This window comes from Clarias gariepinus, chromosome 1 (genome assembly GCF_024256425.1).
Source record: "Clarias gariepinus isolate MV-2021 ecotype Netherlands chromosome 1, CGAR_prim_01v2, whole genome shotgun sequence".
Classification (NCBI taxonomy): domain Eukaryota; kingdom Metazoa; phylum Chordata; class Actinopteri; order Siluriformes; family Clariidae; genus Clarias; species Clarias gariepinus.
The window spans coordinates 2,167,268-2,186,976 of NC_071100.1; the positions used below are offsets into that span (position 1 = coordinate 2,167,268).

General features: G+C 35.7%; 1 long non-coding RNA gene across 1 annotated transcript; it reads right to left on the reverse strand.

The window, feature by feature from the left end:
* Window positions 1-2,334: 2,334 nt before the first annotated feature.
* Window positions 2,335-18,531, reverse strand: LOC128519718 (uncharacterized). The gene is made up of 5 exons (XR_008357892.1): window positions 18,434-18,531; window positions 17,717-17,790; window positions 9,038-9,140; window positions 8,659-8,905; window positions 2,335-4,284 (listed from the first exon to the last, which is right to left on the reverse strand). It is a non-coding gene; the product is annotated as an uncharacterized LOC128519718 (long non-coding RNA).
* Window positions 18,532-19,709: the final 1,178 nt, after the last annotated feature.

The window sequence follows — 19,709 nt, forward strand, 5'->3', positions numbered from 1 at the left end:
GCATTGAACATAAGTTTATCTTTACTGCACTTGAAACAATTGGATTTACTTTACCTTTTTTCTGTAATTTTATTGAAACTCTTTATTCTAAAACTGGCTAATAGTTTGTTGGCTAGGTTTAATATAAATTGGGGCCTAAGACAAACCTGTCCAATCTCTGTATACTTATTTTGATTAGCTGGACAGCTTTTGTCCAGTCGGGCTGTGATAAGTCAGGTAGCAGAAGATACTAATAAGATACTAATAGATACTAATGATGTTAAAAAGCTGCAGTATAAGATTGATTTGTAATATACCCGTTAAAATGTAAATTTCACGTTTATGTGTTACTGTATATCCTGCACGTATCAGATTTATAGATCCAGTGACAACTTTACACCTCTAATAGAAAAACAAACATAGGAAACATTAAACATGTGACTACAATAAGATCTTTCAGTTGAAGGTAGAATGCTACTGGCCCCTTTCCAGCAATGTCATAGCATTCTGTTTAATAGTCATTAAAAAATAAAACACATTACATAGAGAGGTCTGCTGTAATACTGGTGTAAACAGTTGTGACAAAGGAGGACTCAACTTTTGACTCAACTTAAGATTTTTGTTCTCATAATAATACATTAAAGATTGGCCGGTTATGAAAAGATTTTAAAAAATCAACTTTTAATTGGAATTTTATTTCTAACCATGCATTTCTGAACTCAGGTGTATTAAAATTCCTGTTAAACTATCTCCTTTTTTTATAATAATAATAATAATAATAATAACAACAATAAATTATTATAAAAAGTTAAGCAGAAAGGAATTTTGTACAATGTGGAGTTGATCAGAGAGAGAGAGGTCATTTAAGGATATAATCTGTTTTCTTTTTTCTGTAAATGACTCCTCTTGGTGAATGATTTCTCCCTCTGAATAACTGATTCTTCTATACGACTCTCTGAAGAACTCTTCTCTCTCTCTCTCTCTCTCTCTCTATCTAAAGGACTCCGGATCGACTTTTTCAGACTGTCTCCTGTCTCAGAACCATGTAGTGTTTTAAATGACTCCTCCCTCTAAGTGACTCCTCCCTCTGAGTGACTGCCCCCTCTAAGTGACTCCTCCCTCTGAATGACTCCTCCCTCTAAGTGACTCCTCCCTCTAAATAACTCCTCCCTCTAAGTGACTCCTCCCTCTAAATAACTCCTCCCTCTAAGTGACTCCTCCCTCTAAGTGACTCCTCCCTCTAAGTAACTCTTCCTTCTCTAACCATTTTTTTTTTCTAAAAGACTCTCTAAAAACGTGTTCCTCTGAATACCCCCTCTCACTGATCAGCCCCTCTCTCTGAACCACTGCCCTTCCTTAATGAATACTGTAACATAGCTGTTGTAGTGAACCTTTGCAAAAATAGTCTTATTGTGGTTACATAAACAAAAGCATGAGACATTTTGCAACAGCATGGTACTATAATAACTATTAATGTAATAAATTTTTTTTTACCGTAATAATGTGTGCAAAAGTGTGTTACTATAGTAAGATGTGCAAAACCGCGCTACTGTAACAATGTTGGAAGCATTTGACCCTAATGGATCGTCTGTATACAATTCTTTACTAATTAATCTTCTCTTAATGACACTTTAATAATGATTCATCTCTAAACAATTCTTACTGATGACTTCTCTCTAAACAAGTCCTGCTCTCCGGATGACTTCTCTCTAAATGACTCTCTCCTAATGATTTCTTTTATACAACTATGTCCAGATGAATCAATCTAAACGACTCTCTCCTATTGACTCCTTTTTAAGCGACTCTTTTAATAACTTTTCTCTAAACAACTTCATCAGTGGTGTCACAGGACTTTTGGAAGCCACCAAGGACCACTAATTGTGGCGGTCTGGTGTTAAATGTCTCTTTAGTAGGCTTGGTTGAGTAAGAGCCAGGAGTGTTTTTTAAGTTCAGCACTTTCAAATGATGTGCAAAAATACATACAGAATAAAACAACATAAAAAAAATAAAGTAAAATAAAAATAACTCCTGTTCAGCTAAGTACATGCAGTAATGATGGGCCTTATGTAGCATTTTGTATCAGTGATACATTAGAAGCTTTGAAGGATTTGATCCTCAGCTCTACACTGACACCTGCTGGACAACACACATTCTCATAGCACCTGTCTGTGTCAGGGGATTTCCACTGAGAAAGAGTGTTGCTACAAGGTGTCGGTGTAGAAGGCATTTGGTCTGTACACAACGGTTTGACAAAGGCGTGGCATTACCATTCAGGAACTACAGTAGTCATACACATACCGTAGAGGGGCTAGTACATAATAATAATAATAATAAAAATAATATTAATAAACATGATTACAAACATAAGGATTGGCTTTAATGTTTGGAAAAAAATCCTTTGCAGTAAATGACTGCTTGAGCTCTGGGAACCATGGACATGACCAAATACTCAAAATATCAGGCCTTTATAGATTCAGCACTAACTTTAGAATAAGACCTTGAGAGTGTAGCTTACTGTAGTCATCTCTCCCAATCTTCAAGAAAACAGTACTGGAACACAGCACTTGTGGCACTAGCCTCGCAATGGAAGGTAGTCCTTTTATTGTTTTAATATGCAAAGCTGTTACAACTTAAGCAAAATAAAGCAATTTAAGATAAACACGGATAACTAAGCAAAAAAAAAAAAAAAGGAAAACTAAATGAGTACAATGACCAGTGTGCCCAAATAAAAAAGGGAAAAACCTAAAAACAACATCTAAGTAAATTAAAACTCCTTCGTAATGCGGTTTGCGAGTGTTAGATTTTTAATACATTTTGACTTGAAAAACGAACAAGTCTTAGTTTAGGAGTACAGAGTATCATGTATCATGCATGCGCTTCCTGTTTTGACGCCGAGCGTCACGTGATCACAACTGAGCCAACGGTTTTTCTTTTTCTTGGGCTGCGGAATTGTGGATAATTTTCTGCTCTACACAGAAACACTGCTCTGTCGCGATTATTTTCAAAGGTAAAGTGCAGGTTAATTTGTTTTATTTTTATTTAATATTTTGTGTTAATTATTTTTAAGTATTTATTTTTTCAGGCTGTGGAACGAATAATTTGAGTTTCCATTATTTTTTACTAAAAAATTCGATTTGGTTTATGAGTGGTTTGAAATACGAGGCTGCTTTCGGAATGAATTATGCTCATAATCCAAGGTTCCAATGTACGTGAAAAAAGCCCGGTAAACACATGTGTACCAGTTTCAAAACACTGCAAACACAAATTAGTCTCAAAACTAAAGCACAACCAAAGACACATATGCGCAAATCCCTAAACTCTTAGACATTAAAAGCTTTTATGGATTTTCCACTGTATATGTCTTCAGATAAACAATGCTTTCAGTATAATGTTATTAGGAAGATCACCAAGGTATGTGATCTTCCTAATACCATTATACGAAGATATAATATGATGTAAGCAAATATAAAACTTTGATGATCCTCCATGCATCCAACATTATTTCTCAAACTGACCCACTGACCTTAAACTCTAACTCCACAATGCACTTAGAACTTGGGGTTAGAACATCCTCTGTATGATTAATTAAAGATTTAAAGTTAAACTTTGCAAATATTACTGTGTTTCTTGCAAACAACTGTTTTTTATTGGAGGACTATGATTCATTCACTTGGGTCATATAAATTATTGTCATGAACATTATGTTTTAATTTTCATAAAAATCTTTGTATTCATCTGAATAAAGAAGGTTGTATAATTGGGCATAAGTGAATAATGAACTAAGAATTAGCCCTTTAAAATCATTGTATTATGTCTTTATCAATGCTAAAGAAAAACTAGTCCATTGAAATATGATTATATGTCATATTTTAACTTGCAGATAATTTTTTTTTTAATGAAATATGGTTCCTTTAAGAAGTAGCAAACGATAAACAATGAGGCCTTTTTTACACAGTCTAAGTAACATGGAATCTCATAAATGCCTCAATTTTATTAATGTGCTTCCCCACGATTGGGTCCACGATTGTGAGACCATTTCAAGTTTTCAAATTTTCTGAGATACTGAATTTTGGGTTTTCATTAGCTGTAAGCCAAAATCAACAAAATGAAAAGAAATAAACATTTATTATATCAGTCTGTGTGTAATGAATCTATATTATATACGTTTTACCTTTTGAATTGAACTACTGAAATAAATCAACTTTTAATGATATTCTAATTAATTAAGATGCATTTAAAAAAAAAAATTTCCCACCAGCTGGGGTAGCACCTATGTTTTTTTGGGGACTTTGGTCCATCAAGATCCTGAAAAAAAAAAAATAGCATTTACTCACCAGCAAATAAATACAAAAATACAAAAAAAAGTTTTATACTAGCAACACATCAGGCCGACTAAAGAACGGCTATTTCATAATATGGCAACTGTTTAGTAATGCCATAGTTTTTAGTGATGGGCAGAACTTCAGGAAGACCTTGCATCAGCAGGTACTGTTGTTTCAAAGAAAACTATAAACAATGCACTGTAGCACCATGACATTCATGAATGCTCTCACTGTGAAAGACTCCACTGCAGAACAAAAAGCATGTTGAGGCTCGGTTAAAGTTTGCAAAACAGCATTTGGATAGGCCTATGGATTATTGGGAGACAGTAGTATGGTCAGAGGAAAACAAAATTAAACTTTTTGGCAGTCTTTCTACACACCATGTTTGGAGAAGAAATGGCACTGCCCACCACACCAACAGTTAAGTTTGGGGGTGGAAGCATCGTGTTTTGGGGCTGCTTCTCAGCAAGGGATACTGGCAGACTTCATATTATTGAATATATCAATGTATATATATATATATATATATATATATATATATATATATATATATATACACACATATATTATATAAATATATGAAATGAATGGAGAAATGTACCAGAAAGCTGAAAATTAAAAGATGGTGGGCATTTCAGCAAGACAATGATCCCAAACACAAGGCCAAGGAAACAATAAACTGTTTCAAAGAAAGAAAATAAAGTTGTTTGAATGTCAATCACCTGACCTAAATCCCATAGAAAATCTATGGAGAGAAAAAAGTTCAAGGTTCATAAAAAAGGCCCAAGGAACCTTCAAGATTTAAAGACCGTTTGTGTGGAAGAATGGGCCAGAATCACTCCTGAGCAATGCAGACGACTGGTCTCTCCATACAAGAGGCGTTTAGAAGCCAACAACGGCTTTTCTACAAAGTATTAAATAAAGTATGGTTAATACTTATACAGTCTTTTGTGTCATTTCACTTTATTTTATTATGACTCACTTTGTATACTTAAATGTTCTGATTTCTTTGTATGAATTCGATATATAGACTTGATGGCTACATCTGGTGGAAATTTTGTGTCAATAGTCCACTTAGAAATCCTCTTACTGATAAAAATGCTGACGTGTCAAATACTTATTTTCCCTGCTGTGTATTTATCTTCTTCTTTGTCTTTCGGCTGTTACCTTTCAGGTGTCGCCACAGCGAATCATCTGCCTCCATCTAACCCTATTTCCTTTTGGTTAATCCTGATAAGACAGAAGTTCTAGTCATAGGACCACCAGCAGCTAGAAGCAAGATTTTAGATCACTCTGTAACTTTAGATGACCTTTCTGTTCTAGCTAGTGCACCAGTAAAAGACCTCGGTGCTCATGTATTGCTCATGTATTGAAGCTCATGTAGATAATATTACCAGGATAGCATTCTTTCACCTCAAAAATATTGCCAAGATAAGGAATATGTTGTCACCAAACGATGCAGAAAAACTAGTTCATGCTTTTATCACCTCTAGGTTGGACTATTGTAATGCCTTACTGTCTGGTTGTTCAGCTAGGTGCATAAATAAGCTTCAGCTAGTCCAGAATGCAGCAGCGAGAGTCCTCACTAGAACCAGAAGATATGAGCACATCACCCCTATCTTATCTTCACTGCATTGGCTCCCTGTGAAATTCCGCATTACGTATAAAGCATTAAATCGTCTCATGCTGCAGTATCATCTCAGTTCCCCCTCATGTCTGTGTTTCCTTCTGGCTCTCCCTTCTAGTTATGATGTCATAGGTAGTCCTGCCAGAGTCCCTGCTTGCACTGCACTAAATACTTTATACATTCACATTATACAGTAGGTAGGAGAGCAGAATGTACTCTACCGCCACATTCACCGCTGCAACAAGACAACAGCGGGAGATTAAAATCAGTCGCCTTTAAAATCATTCCTGAACGGACAAAAATTTGTTAAAGAGATATTTTGCAAAAAGGATGAAATCTCCACTGCAGATGATGCTTCTTCAGTATCTTCACGTTTCATGCGAATTACATCATCTGAAATTTGTTTTCCATTAGTTTAGGTAAAAGGAGACATTTTGATTTCTATAAGTATATATTTTTCATGTCTGTGAGGCGAGTATACACAGTTTTGGGTAATTTTTTCACACGCTCAAGTTCTCTGTCTAAAGACGTCTCTGCCTAAAATGTATTTCACCAGCAAAACATAAAATAAATAAAACTAAAAATGTTTATTGGTACCAATTAAATCAGATGTTTCTAGTTTAATTTGATACTTTTTCGAGTGTAATTCATAAATGTACTGAATACATTCAGATTTTGTAAAGTAATGAAAACTGATGTCTCCGTTTCCTTCCTAGACCTTTTGTCCGCATCACAATGAACTGAAGCTCAGGACGTCTTCTTCCTTGTTTTAATCTGTGACATTTAAGTAAAATATATTTTGCTATAGGTCTAAATATTCCTTTTTATTTATGGACAGGTGTATTATATTATACAAGACATCCTTCATATTTACACATTTACACCTTACAGCGTGGACACACTGAAACAGCTAAAATCTACAGTCTAATGCCACAAAAGAAAACCAATCGTATGATCAATAAAAAAATAAAAACTTTCAAATGCCCATTTTGTCGTATTTTTTTGTTCATTGGTTTAAACTAAAACATTTGTATTTTTATTTCTGATATATATATGTTACAATAATAGTGGTTAAAAAAAAAATTTCATTTGAGCTATTTATTTATTTCTTTATTTACGCACAGTGTTTTCCACATCTCTTTGGAAACGCACACCTTTGCACGCACACCTTTGTCCAGTGTTACAACTGTCACTAATCTACCCACTCACAGCCTTCCATACACTACTTCTGATTGCATGTTTCTTCTCTAATCAGCTGGCTCTATCGACTGCATAACAGAAGCGTTGTAAATAAAGTTTTATAAGTAAAGCGACCATGTTGTCCGATTTGCATTTTACTCAACATACAGAAGTCTAACAACGAACTGTATGAAAAAATTGATTTTTAAAACTGGTTTACTCTAATATTTAATTTAATAAAAAAGGAGATGCTATAATATTTATTTATAATGATATAAAAAAAAATGCTTCCTTAACTTAAAGCGCAGGGCTACGGCATGTGAGGAGACGAGAATCTGACATACGTCTGTTTTTTTTATTTTTTAACATTTATTTAATATTAAACATTTATTTGGCAATTAACTTTTTGGAAAAAAGACTTATTAATTTCATTACAAACAAGGTGATAGATTAATCCTGTTAATGGCTGATCCTGTCTGTTTATTCATTCAAGTTTAAATGAGAGAGTGTGCGTTTCGAACAAAACTGCGTGTAATCCACTATGTGCTACTGTAATGTAGAAATTTACATTTTAAAACTGTTTTTATTATTGAAGAAAATTACAATAATCATAACAGCCTACTGCATTTCATTCTTATCATAAGAATGCAAAACCACCGACACTGCTGACTGACGTCGGTTTATGTTTGAATTTTATGGTCATTATGTTTTATTTATTTCAGTTAATAAATCTACTATAAATTAAAAAGTATAAGAAGATACAAAACCCTTTTGTGGATTTTCTAATTACACATGATAAAATCTAAAGTCTCACTGCGTTAAAGTTTACTTTCGTTAAATTCAATGTAAATAAGAAATGACTATATTTAATTTAAATTCTACATTTGTACTTTTTATAATATATACTGTATATATAATTAGTACTCTGATTATGCGTTTGTTTAATTACAATGTTCGGCTTAAATTTATATGCTACAGTATCATGTGCAGCTGTCGATGAGCTGCAGCTTATTAATGCTTGAGAAAATGAACTCTGACCTGAGGCCTCAGTCTATGGTTATAGCGCTACTTAAAGCCGACGTAAAGCCAGCAAATGCAAAACCCTAATGCCGCCGCCGGGTGCCGCAACAGTAGAATTCAAATTCTGGTTGACAATCTCATCATTTTGATTCACACACAGTCACATTTCATACAAACTTAAATAATTCTTTTGATTGTGTAAAGCTTCTTTGCGACAATGACAATTGTTAAAAGCACTATACAAATAAAATGTAATTGAATGAATGATGTTGTCCAAAGCACTGTCACCCTCTCCTGATGAAGGCTCATTTTGAGGTGGTGAGATGACTACTCTCTGACTAGCTATAACTGATACTGTAGGTAAGGAGATTTACATGTGGAAGATTGCCTTCAAAGAGTGATTTTTTTTTTTACTTAACCACACTTTTTACTAATATTCAGGGCCTGTTTATCTAATTTGTATTGCCATACAAGTGGAGACTGAGCATTTATACCTAATATACATAATAAGTGGCAAAAGAAATGACATACCATAACTTTTGCATGTTAGTTGCTTTGGGTCATAAGTCTTGGCATTGCAGTCCAGATGTATTGCACGGTGGTCTCCACTCTCTCCAATAGAGAAACGTAGGTCATCTTTGTAATAAAATTTGCAAAATAAATCTGCATTATCGCAACAGGCTGGCGTTGAGCAATCTCCATACTTCAACTTGATTTCTGGATATTCACAACAGAAGGAACCAGTCTGAGGGTTTATTTCGCCAGGTTTAACTATGAACTAAACATACACAAAAACAGATATTAATTTCAGTCTTACTGTATATGTTTACACACACACACACACACACACACACACACACACACACATATATGAATATATATAATTTGGTCATTTTAATATCTGCATTACTCTGCGATGAGCATTTCCATAGTAACCAGAGATGCAGACGGTCCACGTGGATAAAGTTAGATTTTTAACTGTTACAGTAGTCCGTTTATCTCCCATTCTCAATCTGAAATAAAAATATTGAAAACAATAAGTAACATATAACCCACTTCAAGTGAAGTGTCACTTACTTTATAACAGTTATAAACAGTCCTTCGTTCACCTGCCTCTCTTTTTTTTCCCTCTTTAAAATTTAACAAGATAAAAAAGATAAAACACACTTGGTCATGTTTCTTATCATTTTCCTAAAATGAATAAACTCAACTGTTTTAAAGTTAAAAAAAAAACGTGAAGCTCCGACACTGATGACCAGGGACATAGACATAATTGTCCAAATGTAGACAGGTTAGACTAAATGTTGCTATATTGTTGTGGCACTTTATGGTGCAATGTACATACATGCGTCCACTGAAAAGAACAGTGTGGCTCCAGTTAAGTGTAAGTGGCCTCAGTAGGATCCTAACTGTACATAAAAGGGACACAGCTGAGCAACATTTCTGTGATGTAAACTTTATTCTTTATTCTAGTTCTCTGAGCACCATTACAGCTACACACATAAATAAATTTGTTGGCACCCCTCCATTAAAGACAGAATGTTGGGCATTTTGAACATTGTGTAAACACAAACATTACAGTACAGAAGTGCTGATACATGATGAAGCTCTATGTGATACTGCAGTGTAGCTGCACTGTACGAGATCAGGATGCCTCAATCCTGCACAATATCACTCACTGATTTTCCACATTCTTTCTCACTTCCAGAAAAAAAGGCTACAACATGCAATGTGCGAGCACTTAGAGACATGGGACACAAGGTTTATGCAGGAAGCTTTTGTATTCAGACTTTAAGGAAGGATTAATAGTCTTTGGTTTGAGGTTGTATTTGCAACTAACTTTTGTCATTCATTAAACATGATCTCAGCATTATTGTATTATAGTCCTTCTTAAATTCCAAAAATAATGCTGACTCAGTGTTGTGTTTTGATAAACAGTGTTGCAACATCATCACAACTGTACATGACATCGTCTTAAAATGTTTGGGTTCCTGGTTTTTTTTCTTCTTCTTTACTGTCAGATTTAAAGCCATGCGTACACTAAATGTGCACCATCCTCTCCACTGCTCAGTCGAGTAACAGCACTGACTTTAACCTTACTATTGTGTCATACTTTACAGTTTCGTCCATATGAGATAAAAAAAATCATTCAATCCTAAACCATTTTAATTTGATGTTTATATATCATGAAAAAAAATATCATTTAATTTAAAAGGGGACTTTAAAAGTGCCAACTTCAAACGTGCAGCGCCGCACTTTCATTAACACATAACCTGCCCCACCAGGGGTGAAAGGACACTGGATCATTGCTATACTACAGTCAAGGACGGCTACAAGGCACAATCTCGTCCCCTGTTTCGGAAATCCGACCACGCCACTATCGTTCTCATGTCAAAAAAAAGGCTTAAACAGGAAGTTCCGGTTCAGAGAGAGGTCGTCCGCTCGAGGGACCAATCGGTGGCCGCGTTACAGGACGCACTTGATGATGCAGACTAGGACATGATCAGAAACAGCTCAGATGACAACATGTTTACGGAAGCAGTTGTGGGATTAATCGGAAAACTGACAGATAATACCGTGAAGAAAAAGACTATCAGAACGTTTCTCAAAGAAAAACCGTGGGTGGATAAAACCATCCGCGACGCTCTGAGATCTCGCACCGCTGCTTATAACACGGGGCTTGTGACGGGGGACATGGAACCATCAAAGGCTGCGTCATATAACGTCCAGAAGGCGGTAAGAGAGGCGAAGCAGCGCTACGGGAGGAAACTAGAGTCACAACTCCAACAGAGTGACTCTAGGAGCCTGTGGCAGGGACTAAGGACAATAACGGATTATAAAGCACGTTCATCATCTCCGAGCAAGATGTGAGGAAAGCACCGGGAAACCAGCAGGACCAGACAGAGTCCTCAGAGCCTGCGCAGACCAGCTAACACCTGTGTTCAACAATATTTAACCTCTCCTTATCTCAGTCAGTGATCCCCACATGCTTCAAAAAGTCTTCGTTCCTGTTTCAAAGAAACCTCATCCTGCTTCTCTTTATGACTATTGCCATGTATCCCTCACCCCTTTAGTGATAAACTGCTTTGCGTGGCTGGTCAGAGTCTTCATCATCTCTTCACTACCGGACCCACTGGACCCACTACAGTTTGCTTACAGTTTGCCTCAAACCTCTTTACAGATGATGCCATCTCTCATCTCCTCCACACATCACTTACTCACCTGGACACTCCGAAGGGGGAATTATGTTAAAATGCTCTTCATCGACTACAGCTCAGCATTTAATACCTTAATTCCCTCCAGACTCACCACCAAGCTGGAGCACCTGGAACTCAGCTCATTTTTGTGCCAGTGGATCTCTAATTTCCTGACTGGCAGACCACAGACAGTAAAGATGGGCAGACATGTCTCAGCCTCTCTCACTCTCTCACTCTGTACTTTTTGTACACCTGCAACTGTGTGGCCACTACCAACTCCACCACCATCATCAAGTTTGTTGATGACATCGTTGTGGTGGGCCTGATCACGAACAACGATGAGACAACCTACCTAGAGGAGATTGGAAATCTGGAGAACTGGTGCCACAGGAACAATCTCCTCCTGAACTTCAGAAAGACAAAGAAGCTGATAGTGGACTTTTCCACCTCAGACGCTTGAGAGACTTCAGACTGCCCTACGAAGTGCTCAGGAACTTTTACTCCTGCACCATAGAGAGCATCCTGACTGGAAACATCACGACCTGGTTTGAAAACAGCACCATGCAGGACAGATGAGCTCTACAGAGGGTGGTGCGATCAGCTGAGCACATCATCCGCACCAAGCTCCCTGACCTGCACTCAATCTACAGCAGGCAGTGCTGGACCAAGGCCAGAAAGATCGTGAAGGACCTCAGCCATCCCAACAATGAACTGCTCTCTCTGTTGAGGTCTGGAAAGTGATTCCGCTCCCTGAAGACCAACACAGAGAGACTGAGGAGGAGCTTCTTTCAGCAGGCAATACGGTTCTCCTAATCAGTACACCACACAGTACTGAATCCATTTTGCACATCCACACATATGGTTCTTGCACTCACTCTGGACATTCATTGACACTAGTGGTCACTGCACACCTGCACATTACTTACTTACTTATTCAATTATATTCTGTTTCCCTGATGCACATAAGACACTTTAATTTTAAACCTTTCAAGCATATCTGCATACCACCTGGACATTTCTATTTATATTCAACTTCATTCCCAAACAAAATTTCCATAAATTCTATATTTTCTATATTGTACAGCTAGGTTTTTCTTATATTTTCCTTATCTTTCTTATATTGTATACAGTATTTTGTATTGTACAGATTTTTTATTCTTTCTTAGTGAGATTTACTTTCTATTTTCTTTTTTTTATATTTATTTCCTATTAATAGTATTTTATTCTATTTTATTCTAGAGACATGACGGGGAGCACATAGCAAAGTTGCCTCCCTTACTTTCTGAGATGTTCTAAAATTCTACAGGAAAGCACCCCGATTGGCAGCGGTGTTGGAACAAGCGCAGCCGCACAACAATTAAAGACTTATCTAGCTGAACTACACATTGCCAGAAGCGACAATCACTTTGACTACTTGCGCTCGAACAAAGACTGCTTTCCATTGCTTGCACAGGTTGAATGCAGGTGTTTATACCCCAAACACCAGCACTGAAAACCACAGAACAGAACCGTCACTCCAACCTAAAAGCTAAGCAACTTTTGAACTTTTGTTCTTAAAGAAAAACCTGCCACGTTTGCGTAAATAAACAGTAGTCCATGTGTGCATAGCAGTTACATTAAAATTTCTATAGCACTGCACAACTAAGGCTACATAGACTATGATGTCTACAGTTTTGTTCAGTTTTGTACAGTTTTGTTGCTGTTTTTGCACTGTTGTTTTGCATTGATTTGCACGGAAATTTAGGAGCAGAATAGAGACTTACTCCCATTTTGTTTTTAAATGCAGTTTTACAGATAATTGTGGATTTTTTTGCACAACTGGTAAAAAACTATTTTATTTAATGTTATATAAAATGTATAGGATAATATTTGGTATTGTTGTTTTGTTAAAAAATACTTTAGATTTTGTTATTTTACTGTCAATAAAAGTTTGATTATTCTATTGGTTTTTAGCTTTTTATTTCAGATTCATTAAATTCAAGCAATATATAAAGCAATATATATAGTGGTTGGACAATGAAAATGAAACGTCTGGTTTTAGACCGCAATAATTCATACAGTAAGTATAGTGTAGGGCCTCCTTTTGCGGCCAATACAGCATCAGTTCATCAAATGGCTAAATTTGACCAGACTGGTGGCCAGAGGCGACACATTACTGTTTATGGTGTGTATACCTAGGGTTAGTTTTAATAGTCTAATTGTTTAAAATATATCACCCTGATAGCATGTTTGTCTAATTATTTTCACATGACTGATCATAAGCGACTGGCAGACAGCTGAATAGAAATGATTTAGCATCAGTGCTCACCACCACATAAATGGTAAACAAATAAATGTTACTTTAACAGTTGTTTTTATGAGTAAATGTGCAAAAATCTTTTTTTAAAAATACTAAATGATATTCAGGCTCTTGTGGCAGTGCTACAGTTAACTTAATACTACCCCTATTAGTGGACAGGGTATTGCTAAAGATTTTTGGTTTAATTACAAAAACAATGTTTGTCTTTATTAATGAATTTGAATTAATAGCCTAGTAGCTATGAAATTCTAAGGGGATGAATAGAAAAATTACTGTCTTATTTCTATAGCTACACTAAATTAAACTAGATAACATGATAATCAAAGTTTTAATATTGTGGCGTGGGCGGGGCGGCGGCTGACGACTAGCATGCCTTGCGGGGATGTCTGTGTGTTCACCCTGTTGGGGAAGGGTGTTTGGGGTAGTGGCTTCGGCCATGTTGTGTGTGTGTGTGTGACGTGTTGAATGCGCTCCGGTTTATGCTTAGGGTAAATTGGATCTGGTTCTCGTGTGAATGTGCTGCTCATGCTCTACAGTGCTGTGCTTAATAAAATACTCCCAGCCATTGCATTGGGCAGCAAGTAAGCTCACTTGTCTCTCCAACATCCTTTCCGGCGGTAAAATGCTACAATATTTATATTTAACTGTAGATAGAAGGTTTTTCAAGTCACATAAAAAAAAAGATGTTCCATTTTTACCTGCTGCTTATTTGGAGACCTACTCCCATGTGACTTGAAAAAACCTTCAATTGTCAAAGAATTAACAGATAAATTTTTGACATTATTGGCACCAGGGGTGTAGGTCTCCGACCATTGAAATGTCCCCATCAATAATTTAATCCACTTAAAAAAATCGTGCTGTCAACCTTAACCTAGACACACAGAAAGGGATAAATCACGTTCTCTCTGTGAGTCCTCCCGCCCCCAAAACACATATGAACATTTTGATTGGCTGTGCCTTTCCCTGCTCTCATGTGAGAGCCTATGGCTGCGTTCAGATACAAGCAGCGCCAAATGCAGTGGATTTTTTTCCCGTGCAAGAAGGTGTGTTGGGTGACGTATATATGTGAGGATGGCGGCAGCAAAAAAAAAAAGAGGCTGGACTTCAAGTTCTCTAGTGAATCTATCAAAGTCCAACAAAGTAACGACAATAGTCAACGTTAATGCTAGTGTTTTTTTTGTTTTTTTGTTTGTTTTTTACCGCTTTGACGCACATTCATTATAGCAGGACAGGCTATAGTCTGTGAATACGGATTTAACACTAACAGCAGATTAAACAGCTAAATGTAAAAGTATAAATATGATCCCTGTCAGTTCTCCTAATCTAATGACGACTATTTGTCAGAAATCAGTCTTGTGAAAGAAATTGATGTGCTACATACTAATATTGCCATGGCTAGAATTTTGTTGACAGTTCACCAATAGACAATCCACTTTGCACAAATAATTTTTAAAATGCATTCACTGACTTGGCAAACATTAATGATATGATTCTAAATTTGCACACTAAGACTCAGAAAAAGTGAAATAAAATGATTGCTGTTTAAATGGCATGTGTTTATCCTGTTTTGTCAGGTGACAGAACCTAAACAACTGTGCTGTATATCAGACAGTGATGGAGAGAAGGGTCTTTTTGGCTCCTTCATATAGGAGCAATAGGCATTGAGCTGTTGTGTGGTACCTACAGTAACAGTAGTTTATGTTTAGATGTAATCAACTTTAATATATACTGATGTTTGAGATATTTCATTTGCACTACAGTATGGCACAATAAAGGACAGTCTTTATTAAATATTTTTTAACATTACACTATTCCTTAATTTAATTTAATGAATTGCATTTCAAGTGAAAGAATACTAATTAATAATAGCAATCAAAGTATTGCCAGACTGGGGATGGGGGGGGGGGGCGGTAAGACATAGGTCCCCACCAATGTCCAAAGAAAATTTACGCCCTTGATTGGCACCCACACAGTTTATTCCCTTGTCCAGTCTAGGGTTAGAAAAAGGTTTATAGGGTAAAAAGAGTGTGTGATTGAGTACTGATTCTGAACAAGCCAATTATGTGTTAAACCTAAATCTATAGGGGAGCTCTCCTTAACTGAAAATCCTAGAAATGCCCCTGCCTACACCATACTAATGAATTATTGTGGTCTAAAACCAGGCGTTTCAGTTTCATTGTCCAACCACTGTATATTATATATTTACAATACAGTGTAAGCTTGTTTAAAAAAATTAAAGTTTTTAAAAGTAGCCATTTTTGGTTTCAGTTTCAACCCAGAATTTTTTTTTCTGATGCATCACTAATAAATACAAAATATAAAGTAAAAATAACTTTAAAAAATAACTAACCTGCACTTTACCTTGAAAATTATGCAAATTTCCTTTGAAAAAAATCGTAGCTGGTGTGACAGAGAGACGAGAGAGAGAAGAAAAGGAGTAGGAGGAGGAGGTGGATATTGTGTAGGAAAACTTACACACACACACACTAACAGCATCACTGCTCTCTGACAAAGCGTATCCGTTAGCTCACTAGAATCTTTTTGTGCGACTTTAACAAGGAACCTCTCTAATAAAACTCGCATTTGCCTCCTTTTAAGGATTTCGCAGAAGTGTGATGTTGCATTTTCATTAAATAGATTCATCTTCCAAAGAACAGTCACTATACTTGGATGCAAAATAAAAAAATCCTTTACACTCGCAGACACACGTGGTCACAGTGTTATAGTAAACAGTACACCCTCGCACGGATGTTGATTATACGAGTGACACGCACACATTGAGATACGCATAGGAAAAGATTACCCATAAACCCGCAGTGACAGAAAAAGAAGAACCATTGGCTCAGCTCTGATCACCTGACTCTCGCCAGAAAAACACGTCTTGAAAAACACTTGCATACCAAGTTATCGCAATCCAAGGTTTTACTGTCACTGTCTTAGAATATTAGAATTTTCCTAAGATCACTGAAAAAAAGATTTACAATACAATCCAACTTAAATAACTTTATTATTAAATTCTTCCTCTCAAAAGAATTACTGTTCAACACAGTGAAAATACAGTGTGTATCTCAGTCTAGATTAGTACACACATGTGGAAGACTACTGACTACTGACTACTACTGAGATACACACTGTATTTATATGGCATAAATAGTGATTTACTCAAACTCCAAATGAAATATTTTAATATTTTGAGACACTGAACTTTTGATTTTTCATTATAACCCTAACACCTATGAAAGTGGGGTATATGGCTGATACTTCACACAGAACAGATTAACATACATAACAAACTGAACATCTCAACAAACTGAAACAAGACCTCAAGCAGCACTTGAAGGATACACGTAACAAAGCTCTACAAGGTCAGGGTGAAAACCTTTATGATCACATCTAGCAGGCTTTAGGATGATCTGCCCTGCATTTACAGTACTAAGATAGAGCCTCTGAGTCAGACCTCTACTACAGAGCTGTTGTACAGTATAACCAGTCCTACATTACCTTCAACATGTCCAGAAAAAGCTACAAAACTAAACCTACAGGCCCACGATGCCCTGAACTGATGAGAGGAGAGTCGAACAGTGACACAAAAATACCTCTACTTAAGATCATCTGCTCACTCTGACGTATACAATAATAATAATACAAATCAACATGGCAGGTATTAGTGTAAACGATCAGAACTTTTCAGCTACACTCGCAGTCATGAACAAACTACACTATTAATTTTTTTTATTAAATTATATATATAATATATTAAATTTTTTTTTTAACTATTTAATGTGTTTCTGTTAACTGAAGCATGCTGCCTTGGAGATGATATTAGTGACATCTCTGTTTCAGTTCGAACAACATATTCCGTAATATTTATGAATACATTAATACCATATGTTCAGCAGATAAAACAGAGGTTCTTAAACCTCTTTCCTTGAACTGTAAAACGAACACCTCTGTATACATTTACTTATGTTGCATTTCCAAAAAAATATTTTTATGTTATTCAAAAAGTCAGATGATCATCTACACCTTCCAGAAGGAGTGTAAGCCCCCTAAGGTCAAACACTGCCACCAACTATTTCACTGACCATCTCACCTGTGCTGATGTTTTATGGGAAAGAGGAGCTGAAATCTGGGATAAATGCACAAGCTGAATGCTTCAAGTGTGATCTGCAAACATAACCAGGGTGTCGTGTTTAACAGCTTGATGTAGTGAGTTACTTAAAAACACCAATTATTTAAAAACATGTAGACCTATGAATAGTAGCAACTTATATCTATATACTGTGAATAAAATGTTCAGGAATAAGTGTAAATTGGCAAATAATTAAAACACACATGTAAACAATGAGTGTTTTAGAAAAAAAAAATTAGAATAACATGCAGAGTTGTTCAGAGAGATGAGTCATTTAGAGAAAGTCATTAAGAGAAAGGTATTTAGAGAGAGGAGTAATTTCGAAAGGGTTGTTCAGTGAGGAGTCATTTAGAGAGCACTTTATTTATATATAAACAGTGACACAAAAATACGTCCACTTAAGATCTTCTGCTCACTCTGACATATGCAAAAAATAATACAAATCAACGTAGAAGATATTAGCTTAAATGATCAGACATTTTTAAGTCAGCTACACTCGCAGTCATGAATAAACAACTTACATGTTCAAAAAACATCATCTTTACATTTCAATACACAACAAAGAACATAGTGGTGATGGAGAAGAAGTAAAATAAACATATAATAATTGTAAAAGACAGGAATGTCTTTTCCATATGCATATGGAAAATAAATAAGTAGAAAAAAAATGCAACCCACCTTTCTCATAGGATTGTACAAAACATTAGGGGAACAGGACACACACGCTTTATATTTATGGAGTCACTAAGGGGCCGTCTAAAAAGTGCATGACCAAGACCCAACCGTTTGTTTACAGAAGAGTACACGAGATAACAGAGAAACGCCTCACAGGACATCAAACATATTACACTGTTAGGCTGCAGTATGGATTATTTGTTTATTTATTTGTTTGTTTAATTGATTAATAATTATTTTAATGTACATTTAAAAATAAATGATTACACCGACAATTTTGGGGCCAATAAAACAGATAATTTCTTAAATGAGAGTCGGAGTGTTTTTATCATTAAAAAATAATAATTGTAAAAGTATGTATGAAAATGAATGCAATTTGGTACAGTCTATTAATAGTTGCAAAAAATGACAATTAAATAATAAAAAAAAAAAATTTTTTGCTATAGAAATTTTAAATGTAAAACCAGTTGTACTATAATCCACTCTATCATTAATAATATCAGTAAGCATTCCCCTTTCTCATTAAGTTTGATTTAATTTTTTATTTATTTCTTTTTGCAAAAAAACTAATAAGAAAAAATTAACAACTGAATTCATTTCAAACTAAATATTGCAAAGGGAATGGTTGTAGTTATTAGCAATGATAGAGTGGATTATAGTACAGTTGGTTTTACATTTAAAATTTCCATAGCAAAAAAGTTATTGAATTATGTATGACACAGGAAATGCAAATGGACTTTGCTTTTTCATTTGAAATTTGGCAGTCAGTATTCATTCGCGAAAGCTGAAAAGCAAACAGTAATGCAAAATTTGCAATTGCATTTGAATTATGTCACACTTTATGCGTCTACATATGGAAAATGCAATTGTAAACTGCAAGTTCTCTTCGTTTTGAAAAGTGTCTGGGATTTTCCCTCCGTACAGTACATAGTGCCTTTTTCTCCTTTTCTCCTATACCGACACATTTATTTTAAACAGATAGTACCAGCAATAACAGAACCCTTGTAAAGAATAATTAATTCCTCACTCAGCATTGGATATGTTCCAAAATCTTTTAAATTAGCAGTTATTAAACCGTTTAAACCTGACCTTGACCACTGTCAGTTGTCCAATTACAGGCCAATATCAAACCTCCCCTTTATCTCTAAGATTCTGGAAAAGATAGTAGCGGATCAGCTACATAGAAATAGCATACATGAACTGTATCAGTCAAGATTTAGGCCTCATCACAACACAGAGAGAACACTCATTTAAGTAGTAAATGACCTCCTATTAGCCT